At 34.9% G+C, this 12467-nt stretch overlaps 1 pseudogene across 1 annotated transcript; it reads right to left on the reverse strand.

Moving 5' to 3' along the window:
* Window positions 1-1828: 1828 nt before the first annotated feature.
* Window positions 1829-10972, reverse strand: LOC309620685 (E3 ubiquitin-protein ligase RNF114 pseudogene; annotated as a pseudogene). The gene has a single exon. The product of its transcript is annotated as an E3 ubiquitin-protein ligase RNF114 pseudogene (transcript).
* Window positions 10973-12467: the final 1495 nt, after the last annotated feature.

The raw sequence follows: 12467 nt of genomic DNA on the forward strand, positions 1-12467 counted from the left end.
GAACAAATGTAGAATGGTGGTTGTCAGGAGCTGGGAGAAAGGGGAGATGGGGAGTTGTTTAATGGATATTGAGTTTCCATTCTGCAAGCTGAAAAACTTCATCCAAAAGAATAAAATATATAGGAATAAACCTACCTAAGGAAACAAAAGAGCTATATCCTGAAAACTATAACATGCTGATGAAAGAAACTGAAGATGACACAAACAGATGGAAAGATGGAAAAATCAATGTTCTTGGACTGGAAGAATCAATATTGTCAAAATAACTGTACTACCCAAGACAATCTACAGATTCAATGCAATCCCTATCAAATTATGAATGGAATTTTTCACAGTACTAGAATAAAAAATTTAAATTTGTATGGAAACACAAAAGACCCTGAATAGTCAAAGCAATCTTGAGAAAGAAAAATGGAGCTGGTGGAATCAGGCTCCCTGACTTCAGACTATACTACAAAGCTACAGTCATCAAGACAGTATGGTACTGCTGCAGAAACAGAAATATAGATCAATGGAACAGGATGGAAAGCACAGAAATAAACTCACACACAGATATGGTCACCTAATCTATGACAAAGGAGGCAAGAATATACAATGGAGAAAAGACAGTCTCTTCAAACAGTGGTGCTGGGAAAACTGGACAGCTATATGTAAAAGAGTAAAATTAGATAATTCTCTAATACGATACACAAAAAATAAACTCAGAATGGATCAAAGACCTAAATGTAAGTCCAGACACTATGAAACTCATAGAGGAAAACATAGGCAGAACACTCTCTGTCATAAATTGCAGCAATATATTTTTGGATCCACTTCCTAGAGTAATGAAAATAAACAAATGGGACCTAATTAAACTTAAAACCTTTTGCACAGCAAAGGAAACCATAAACAAAACAAATGACAACCTAAAGAATGGGAGAAAATATTTGCAAATGAAGCAACTGACAAGGGATTAATCTCCAAAATATACAAACAGTTCGTCAAAAAAATCTAATAAAAAATGGGCAGAAGATATAAAAATGTATTTCTCCAAAGAAGACATAGAGATGGTCAAGAGGCACATGAAAAGGTGTTCAACTTTGCTAATTATTAGAGAAATGCTAATCAAAACTAAAATGAAGTATCACATTACACCAGTCAGAATGGCCAACATCAAAAAATCTACAAACAGTAAATGATGGTGAAGGTGTGGAGAAAAAGGAACCATCCTTCAATGTTGGTGGGAATGTAGATTGATACAACCACTATGGAGAACAGTATGCAGGTTCCTTAAAAAACTGATAATAGAGCTACCGTATGATCTCCCAATCCCACTCCTGGGCATATATCTGGAGAAAAACATATGAAAAAATAAATGTACCATGATTTCATAGCAGCACTATTTACAATAAGCAAGACATGGAAGCGATGAATGGATAAAGAAGATGTGGTATATATGTATAATGGAATATTACTCAGCCTTAAAAAAGAAGGAAAAAGTGCCATGCAGCAACATGGATGGACATGGCGATTATCAAACTAAGTGAAGTAAGCCAGACAGAGAAAGACAAATATCACATAGTATCATTTATATGTGGAATCTAAAAAAAGGATACAACTGAACTTATTTACAAAACAAATAGACTTATAGGCATAGAAAACAAACTTATGGTTACCAAAGGGGAATGGTGGGGAGAGGGATAAATTAGGAGTTTGGGATTAAATTATACATATTTCTATATATATAAAATTGACAACCAACAAGGGCCTATTATATAGCACAGGAAACTATACTCAATATCTTGTAATAACCTATAAGGGAAGAGAATTCCAAAAAATTATATATATATATATATATATATATATATATATATATATATATATATATATATATAACTGAATCACTTTGCTGTACATCTGAAACTAACACAACATTGTAAATCAACTATATTTCAATAAAAAATTTTTAAAAACGGTCTGGAGATTCATTGCATAACAATATGAATATATTTAACAGTTCTGGGCTATACAGCTTAAAATATTTATGATGGTAAATTTTTTGTGTTATTACCACAATTAAAAATTACAAAATTAAGGACTTAGTAAAAGGAACTAAATATACTTCTGAAAAGAGGTGTATACAGTTGGAAATCAAGGAGAATTATTTTTTTTTAAAAAAACTTCATTTTATATTGGAGTATAGTTGATTAACTATGTTGTATTAGTTTCAGGTGTAGAGCAAAGTGATTCAGTTACACATATACATGTATCTATTCTTTTTCAAATTCTTTTCCCAATTAGGTTATTACAGAGTATTGAGCAGAGTTCCCTGTGCTATACAGTAGGTCCTTGTTGGTTATCTATTTTTAAATATAGCACTGTGTACATGTCAATCCCAAACTCCCAATTTATCCCTCCCCCCGACCTTTCCCTCCTGGTAACCATAAGTTCGTTCTCTAATTCAGTGAGTCTCTTTCTGTTTTGTAAATAAATTTGTTTGTATCACGTTTTTAGATTCTACTTATAAGTGATATTATATATTTGTCTTTGTCTGACTTAATTCACCTAGTATGATAATCTCCAGGTCCATCCATGTTGCTGTAAATGGCATTATTTCATTCTTTTTAATGATTGAGTAATATTCCATTGTATATATGTACCACATCTTCTTTATCCATTCTCTGTTGATGGACATTTAGGTTACTTCCATGTCTTGGCTATTGTAAAGAGCACTGCAATGAACATTGGGGTGCATGTATCCTTTCAAACCATGTTTTTCTCTGGATATATGCCCAGGAGTGGGACTGCTGGATCATATGGTAGCTCTTTTTTAGATTTTTAAGGAACTTGCATACTGTTTTCCATAGTGACTGTACCAATTTACATTCCCACAAACAGTGTAGGAGAGTTCCCTTTTCTCTGCACACTCAACGAGAATTATTCTTAACAAATATTGTATTCATCCAAAAGGAGATTATGTTAAAGACATTTAAAAATTTGGAGTTACAATATTCATTAAGAGGAGCAAAAAGTAGCTGACAAAAAGTGACTAGAACATTAAAAGTATGTGTAATATTGGATTTTAAAGTTTAGAATGTGTTACATAAAGTTCTTTTTATTATTGCAGAGCAAATTTCTCTTTTTATTTTCCCTTCCATGGAGAAAAAAATGCACATAATTATGCCTATATATTTATTTGACTGTAATTATAACTTCTATAAGACTATTAGAAAATTTATGCTTAAGTTTAGAGGGGAGTTTTTGAAAGTGATATCTGCTTACTGAAACAAAGAAGAAACCCAAAATGTTTAATGTATAATGTAATATATATATATATTCCTATTAACTCACTTCCCTGAGTTTTAATCATCATCATAGAATGAGAATATGTAATAAGCCTCTAATTCACTGCAAGGATGTTTAAATGGATTTTTAAAGTGTAGTTTTAGTTTACTGTGTCTTATAGTTGCAAATCCAGCAAATCTGTTCACTTGAAATTAAGTAAAAATACTTTTTATCACTTGTATATAACTTACTCGTTGGTCAATGCCAAAATGTGGGCAGAATTGAAAGAATGGTTAAAAGTCATGTTTTTTTTCCCCTCAAATGTAAAACAATAGCAGCAAAAGTGATATCCTGACAAAAATTCCAATTTCTTGGATTTAAATTGTTTGTAATTGTTTCCTGACTCACCTTTCATTAATGATATATGTGTATCAAAATATACACAACTTGTCAATCATTTTACATAGTTAACACTATTAGCTGATATCCAGCTAGACATCCCAGACTGTTAATCATAAGTAAACATTTATTGAATAACTATTCAATGTTAAACACTTAGATATTCTTTGGAATTTAAAATAAGACCCTTCCTCTTATCATCAGGAGCATATAATTTGCACCCTCTTTAGGTACCTTAAAGTTGAGACTGGGTTTCCTCACATCGGCAACATACTGTTAACAGATAGGCTAACACTTACCAAAAGCTGTTTAAAAAGGCAACACTATGTTTGCGGTATTTTCAGTCTGACTATTAGGAAACCAAAAGATACAATCTGACCCCGACAATCAAATAAAATGGTGGCTAGCAACATTTCCTAATTTATACTTGCAATGACTAGGAAATTTATCTTCTCACGTGGAAAATCACACTCAGTTGGAATGCTTTATGATGCTTCAAAGGGATAGAGTTTCACTTTTTGTGGAAAAATTGCTGTCTTGTAGGTGTTTATATGTTTTATTTCCTATGTTGAAATAGTAATATTATTCATTGAAGGTGGAAAGAGCATTACTATGTCTATAGTTTAAAAGGTCTATTATTAATATGGCCTATATATGTGAAACACAGACTAATTGTGGGCAGAACATGAAATTCTGTCAGTTTCATTCTGAAATCATTGTATTAGTACAGTTCATCTACAAGCTGTCTTAGCTAGAATGAACAAACTGTCCTTAGCTTTGGCTTCGTCTTATTTTTTAAATTCATGTTTCATTGGAGACTATAATGGAATTAAATAACTGGACTTGTCCTGATTACTATTTTGCTTTTAAATAATTTAATACATTTAAACTATGTTATTGTTTTTCCTTTTTTCTTTATTTTACTGTGGTAAGAATACTTAACATGAGACCTACCATCTTAAAATTTTAAGTGCACAATAATGTATTGTTAACTATAGGGACAATGTTGTACAAGAGCTCTCTAGAGCATTTTCATATTGCATAACTGAAACTTCATACCCGTTAAGCAGCAACTCCCCATCTTCCCCTCCCAGAGGCCCTGGAAACTACCATTCTACTCTGTATTTCTATGAGTTTGGCTATTTATATACTTCATATAATGTAATTTTGCAGTATTTGTCCTTTAGTGTCTGGCTTATTTCACTTAGCATGTCCTCTAAGTTCATCCTTGTTGCCTCATGTGGCAAAATTCCCTTCTTTTTAAAAGCCAAATAATATGAAATAGTATTTATATACCACGTTTTCTTTATCCATTCATCCATCAATTGACATTTGGATTGTTTCCATACCTTGGTGATTATGAATAGTGCTGAAATGAACATGGGAGTGCAGATACTTCCTGGAGACACTAATTTTATTTCCTTTGGATATTTACCTAGAAGTGGGATTACTGGATCATATGGTAGTTCTATTTTTAGTTGTTTTTTTTTTTTTTTGGAGAAACTTCCATACAGTTTTCTTTAGCAGTTGCATCACTTTGCATTCACACCAACAGTATATAAGGGTTCCAATTTCTCCACATACTCGCCAATACTTATCTTTAAAAAAAATACTAGCCATCCTCAAAGGTGTGAGGTTAACAAAAATTTTAGAAATGGAGACTTGATTGAAATAAAAAGATGTTTATTTCAAGTTTGTTAGGACTGAAGCCCTTGAATTGTATTCCACCAGACTACAAAATAAGGAAGGCTTATAAAGGCAAAAAGCCACAAGGCCACAGTTAGTTACATGAGTTGTTTATCAAGAATTATAACTGGAGCTGGCAAGAAGTGAGGGTGCTTGTGAAGCAAGGATTGGTTGGGATCTGAAACGGTTACATAGTTAAAAGGGAAGACATTGAGGCCATAATGTTGCAGCTGGCTGGTGTTGTTCTGAATATGGCTGGTGGTATCCTTAGGCCTGGTACAGTTCAAGGAAAGTTCAAATTCTCAGTGGTACAGAAATGTGTCTGAGATCAGATCCTCAATGGCTACCCAAGTTCATTTTGTGTACCTGAAGTGTGATCACTCCATTATAATTTTAATTTGTCATCATATCTCATTGCAGTTTTGATTTGCGTTTTTCTGATGATTAGTGGTGTTGAACATCTTTTTACATACCTGCCATCCATTTGTATGTCTTCTTGGAGAAATTTTTTTCTTTTTACTCCTTTGACCATTTTAAAATCAGATTATTTGTTATCTGACTGAGGCTATTATTGTTGAGGCTTCTGCTTCAAAGATGACTATCTTGAATGAACACATGGTCAATCCCATGACTAGATAAGGAGCCGGGCCTATCCCCCCAACTCCATACACACCTGAGGTTCCTTTGTTTTAGAGATCATGGTTGATTTAGATAAATGCCCATTGGTGCCACTTGTTTTTATTTTTTTTCCTTTTGTCATGCTTTAAATTCCTGCTCTTATGTTTTATTTTTTAAAATTTCTTTGATAAATTATGAAATTTTATTTAAAATTTTTTCTGATAAATTATGAAATGTATTTATATTTCACCTTTTAAAAGCCAGAACATAGCAAATGTCCCTTTCTGGAAACTCATTTTATTAGAAATACATGAAGTGCACTTACTACCAGGAAATCAGTTTCTTAGTACCGCCAGTGAGACCACCATCATCAGTTCCCTCAAATGAAGGTTTTGTCACATTTCCCTCTAAACTTAGACTGAGATGATCTCAATTCAGGGAGGTCTGAGTGAACTTCTTCCAGAAATTACAGTGAAGAAGCTGACCATAACGTTTGGGCCCTCCCAAGCAACAGCACATTAGAAGAAATTACTTTGCCAACAAATGTCCCTGTCTTTCTGGTTCCTGGACATCTGCAGCTCTCAGTGGCAGGTAGGGAGAGGACCACAGTAGCAGTGCACAGGCCCAAAGTGCCAGGTCATTTGCAACCTCAGCCACAGACCAGAAAAAATGTCTGTATTCAGATGAGAGTTCTGACAAGGAAAAGCAAACCTAAATCCAAATGCAATTTGACCAATCAGAGGCTCTACTCCTAGAGATTAGACAGCCCTTAGGCTTGTATTTATCAACATCCATGAAACACGTTGAACTTCAAACTTCTTGGGCTGTCACCAAAGCAAATTTCCAGTAGACAGTTTCCATCACCAACTGCTCACAAGAGTTGTGTTGTGCCTTTTGAACAGTGTGTCTTGTCAGAGACAACAGGCAGTGATACCAGATTTCTCATAAGCTCTCTGCTTTAGAAGGCAGGTGTTCACACACTGACTTACCTGTTGAAACCCAGTTTTATAAGGAAATCATTTGTGATAGAAAAGCAACACTCAGTTTAATCTAAGTTACCAAATAAAAGATGAAAGAACTAGTGTCCACTGGAGCCCCCAAATTTCTTCATATTCATTTGAGGACTCCTTTTTGTGCTTCAAGGACAAGAACAGAAGCAGGCCCTCAAATAGAGAGGGAAATATGACTGAGTCTTTTGAAAATATTTCATTAGTTTGAAAATCAGAACCAAAAAGCTATGGCCCTCCCACCTCACTTAGCTGACCCTCCTAGAAATACTTATTTTCACTAAAAATATGTGGTTACACCTCATCTTAAAAAGGCATCATGCAGGCATTTAAGATTGAACCAGTTAATCCTTAGGGTGTGCAGGAATGGTAGGAAAATATCACTAATCAAAACTTCCACCATCAGAACATGTTAAACCCAGAATATTCACCCCAACAGGACTTGTGAAATGTCTCCTATGATGTATCTTTAGCTTCTGGCAGCTGCTGCCAAGGACCAACTAACAGGAACTTGCACAGTACAGAAGGAGCTCCATCACTGATCAGATGCATTTTGGCCAGAGTGCTCACACCTCAGAGACAAAGAGACGAGACCCTTGTCTCTTTTGTGTTATTCATGACCCAGAAAAGGTCCTGGCTGGCTCGGAGGACCTGAGAGATCAACCCTAGACAGGAGGAGCAAACATGAAAAAAGGACAGGCAGAGAAGCTGGGTTCCCTTCCAAAGAGGAGGCAGAAGCTCCAGGAAGTGGCTGAGGAGCAATAAAAGATGAGACATGTGACAAATAGGGTGAACAGTAGGGGAAGAGCCCAAAGGAAAGTAGGGCTCCGACCAGGGACCTGTTTCCCTGTCAGAAGTAACCCTGTCCTAATACCATGGCTCACTTTCAGATTTGTTGTACATTTTAGGGTGGATGAGTCACATGTTTCACACTTAACATGTAAGGGAAGCTCTGGAACAAGAGCTGAGAGCAGAGACCACTCACTTGTGGATGATGGAGTGCTGCAGCACCTGGTTCATCATGTCCTCTTCAACGTCTTAATCCACGAAGTGTCAAGTGTTGTTAAATGTAGTTAGAAAACTGGTGCTGGTGCTGGATGTGCTCAATGAAGTTGGGGCTGCGGTAGTTGGGGTCTCCCCAGGGCATGGAGGCCCATATTGGACAAACCACAGTTTTGGTGTCCGTGCTATAGGATAACTTGCAGTGTTCTACAAGTCCTTCTTGATTAAAATTCTCAGGACAGTAAGGACAAGGAAAAGTATTACGGTTTGGGACATTCCTTGGCTGAAGTAACGCATCTTTGGTGGTGGCCTTGACACCTTGTATGATGTAATTATGGTATTTGGAACAGGTATCCACGTTCTCCCAGATCTTGGATAGGAAGAAAATTTTAGGGCAGTGATGGCAAGAAGTCTCTGTGCCTTCAATCTGCTGTTCTAGCTCCACGGCTCCAATGCCAAGTGCCAGAGTGCTGGGACACACTCTACACTTTTTTGGCCTCAGACATTCCTGCAGGCAGGAAGAGCAAAGCATGTATCCTCAGGTCACCTGCACCAGTTTCGGGCTTCTAGGCACAAGGGACATGTGAAGCCGCCCAGGGGCTGTGCCTCCATCGCAGGCCCTGCCAGCAACACACCACCCTCAGGGTCCTGCGGCTGCACAGCCATCTTGCCTCTGGCAGAGCCCTGCTCTTATGGTTTAAATCCACTAATAAAATGTGAACCTGCAAAACCCTGTAAAAGCAAAACCCAAGGTCAGCCATCTCTCACTCCCTACCCCTGACAACTCTGTATAGCCCCAGGTGTGTCATGTAATTTCCAGGACGTGTAAGTAATACATTTTATCTCTTTCAAAGTTTCCTTATGGATATTCTGCTGAGGACATCTTGCAATCATAAGAAGAACTACGAGGGCCATTGGTTACAACAACATTGGTTATTGATAGGCTGAGACTGGCACAAAACAGTTAATTTCTAGCTCTCTGGTCTGTTTCATTAATTTTGTTGCCTTTTATGCAGGTACCTTACTTATTTAGTTATGGTACCTTTGCGATATATTTTGAAATCAAGAAATGTGGTGCCTCCAGCTATGTTCTTCTTGCTCAAGCTTGCTTTTTCCTATTCAAATTTCTTATGGTTCCATATGAATTTCAGGATTGTTTTTCCTTTTTCTGTAAAAAAAAAAATACCATTGGAATTTGGATTGGGACTACACTGATTACGTAGATCACTCTGAGTAATATGGACATTTTAATAATATTGTGTCTTCCATTGCATGAACATGAGATGTCTTCGTATTGATTTGTGTATTCTTTAATTTCTTTCATCAAAGTTTTGTAGTTTTCAGTGTACAAGTATTTGCTTCCTTGGTTAAGTTTATTTCCAAGTATTTATTTCTTTTTGATGCTATTGTAAATGGAATGGTTTTCTTAATTTCCCTTTCAAATTGTTTGCTATTAGAGTATAGAAACAACTAACTTTTGTATGTTGATTTTGTAATCCTGCAACTGTACTGAATTCGTTTATTCTAACAGTGTTTTATGGGGGTCTTTAGGGTATGTTACATATGGAATAATGCTGTATGCAATAAAGATAATTTTCTTTCTTTCTTTCTACTTTGGATATTGTTTATTTCTTTTTCTTGTCTAATTGCTCTGACTGGAACTTTCAGTGTCATGTTCAATAAAAGTGGCAAGTCTGGGCATGCTTTCTTTGTTCCTGATTTAGAGCAAACGCATTATTTTTTCACCATTGAGTGTGGTGTTAACTCTGGGCTTTTCATATGTGGCCATTGTGTTGAGACAAATTCATTTTACACATAGTGTTTTGAGAGTTATTATTATTAAAGGGTGTTAAATTTTGCCAAATGCTTCTTCTACATCTATCCAGAAAAGCATGTTGCTTTATACTTCATTTTTTAAATGTAGTGTATGACATTAATTATTTGCACATGTTGAACCATCCTTTGCATGCCAGGGATAAATCCCACTTGGTCAAGATATATAAACCTTTTATATTTTTTGGTATTTTTTCAAACTTTATTGAGATATAATTTACATAAACATTGTGTAAATATAAAATGTATTACATGTTGATTTGATACACATATATTGCAATATGATTACTACTGTAGTGTTAGCTAACATCTCCATCATATCAAGTAGTTTCCATATCTTTCACATGGTGAGAACATTTAAGATCTACAGTCTTAGCAAACTTCAAATGTACAGTGGACTATTGTTATCTATAATCACAATGCTGTACATTAGATCCCCAGAACCTATTCATTATTTACTTAGACATTTGTACACTTTGATTAACATCTTCCTATTCCTGCCACTCCTTAATAACCACCGTTTTACTATTTTTTCTAAGAATTCAGCTTTTTTTAGTGTCCACATGTGATATTATACAGTATTTGTCTTTGTCTGGCTGATTTAACTTAACATTATGTCTCCAAGGACAATCCGTATCGTTTCAAATGCAAGATTTCCTTTTTTCTCATGGCTGAATAATATTCCATTAGAAATATTTATCTATTTATTTATAATAATATTCTATCTCTCTCTATATATATACCCCAAACTTTTTGTCTATCATCTGTTGATGGGCACTCAGGTTGTTTTCATATTTTAGCTGTTTTCATTTCCTTCAGATATTTACCAAGATGTGGGATCATATGGTAGTTCTATTTTTAATTTTTTGAGGACCCTCCATATTGTATTCCTAGTGGCTATACCAGTATACATTCTCACCAACAGTGCACTGGATTCCCTTTTATCTACATCTTTGCCAACACTTATGTCTTATCTTTTTGATAATAGCCATTCTAACAGGTGTGAGGTGATATTTCATTGTGGTTTTGATTTGCATTTCCCTAACAATGAGTGATATTGAACGTCTTTTCATGTATCTGTTAGCAACTTATATGTCTTCTTTGAAAAAAAAAATGTCTATTCAGGTTCTCTGCTCATTTTTTACTTGGATTGTTTGACTTTCTTTCTTTTTTGTTGATGGTTTCTTCTCTTGTGCAGAAGCTTTTTAGTTCGAGGTAGTCCAACTTATTTATTTTTGTCTTGCTTTTTGTGATTTTGCCATTATACAAAAAAGTATTTTCCAAGGCCTATGTAAACAAGCTTTTATCTTATATTTTTTTTTCAAAGAGTTTTATGGTTTCAGGTCTCACATTTAAGACGTTAATCCACTTTGAGTATTTTTATAAATGATGTAAAATATTGGTCCACTTTTATTTTTCTGTAGGTGGTTATCTAGTTTTCCAAGCACCATTTATTGAAGATACTATATTTTTCCCATTGAGTATTCTTGGCTCCTCTGTCAAACATTATTTTACCATTTATGTGGAGGTGTATTTCTTGGCTCTTGATTCTCATCCCTTGGTCTATATGTCTACTTCTATGGTAGTACCATACTTATTTTATTTGTAATATAGCATGAACTGGGACTGTGATGTCTCCCACTTTGTTCTTTCTGATTATTGTTTTACTTATTTGAGATACTTTGTGGCTCCTTACAAACTTTAGGATTTTTTTTCTATTTCTGTGAAAAATCCATTGGAAACTATATAAGGATTGCAGTGAATATGTAGATGGCTTTGTTCAGTATGGACATTTTAACAATATTCATTCTTCCAATCCATGAACATGGTATATCTTTCCATTTGTTTGTGTCTTCCTCAATTCCTTTTATCAGAGTCTTGTAGTTTTTAGTGTACAGATGTTTTTACTGTACAGTTTTTCCTTGTTTGGTTAAATGTATTCCAAAGTATTTTATTGTTTTTGAGGCTATAGTAAGTAAAATTGCTTTTATTTCTTTTAAAGGCATTTCATTTTTCATGTATAGAAATGTATAATGTATAGATGTATAATGTATACCCAAATGTATAATGTATACCCAAATGTATAACGTATAGAAACATTGTTAATAATAATTTCTGTATGTTGACTTTATATCCTGTCACTTTACTGAATTTGTTGATTAATTCTAATGGATTTTTTAATGGAATCATTAAGATTTCCTATGTATAAATCATATCTGCAAAAAAGACAGTTTTACTTGTCCCCCCCTTAAATGTGGATGCCTTTTATTTCTTTATCCTCCCTGATTTCTTTATCTAGGACTTCAAGTATTCCGTTTAATATGTATGATGAAAGTAGGCACTATTGTCTTGTTCCTAATCTTAAAGGAAAATGTTTAAACTTTTTATAATTAAGTATGATGTTGAAAACAATCCCATTTACAATTGCATCAAAAAGAATAAGATAGGTCAGTGTCCTTGTCCCCACAGTGAGCCACAGCCACCCCCTGCCTCTGCAGGAGACCCTCCAACACTAGCAGATTAATCCAAAGCTTGATGTAATCGATTTGCAGACCTTTACTCCCCCTGTTGTGGACATCCTTTCTTTTGATTCTACCACAACAACGGAAACCACTGTTAGAACTCTACCAGACAAGGGTGAAGAGATCTGCGGATATT

The sequence above is a fragment of the Balaenoptera borealis genome (assembly GCF_965194805.1).
Source record: "Balaenoptera borealis genome assembly, chromosome: X".
Taxonomy (NCBI): domain Eukaryota; kingdom Metazoa; phylum Chordata; class Mammalia; order Artiodactyla; family Balaenopteridae; genus Balaenoptera; species Balaenoptera borealis.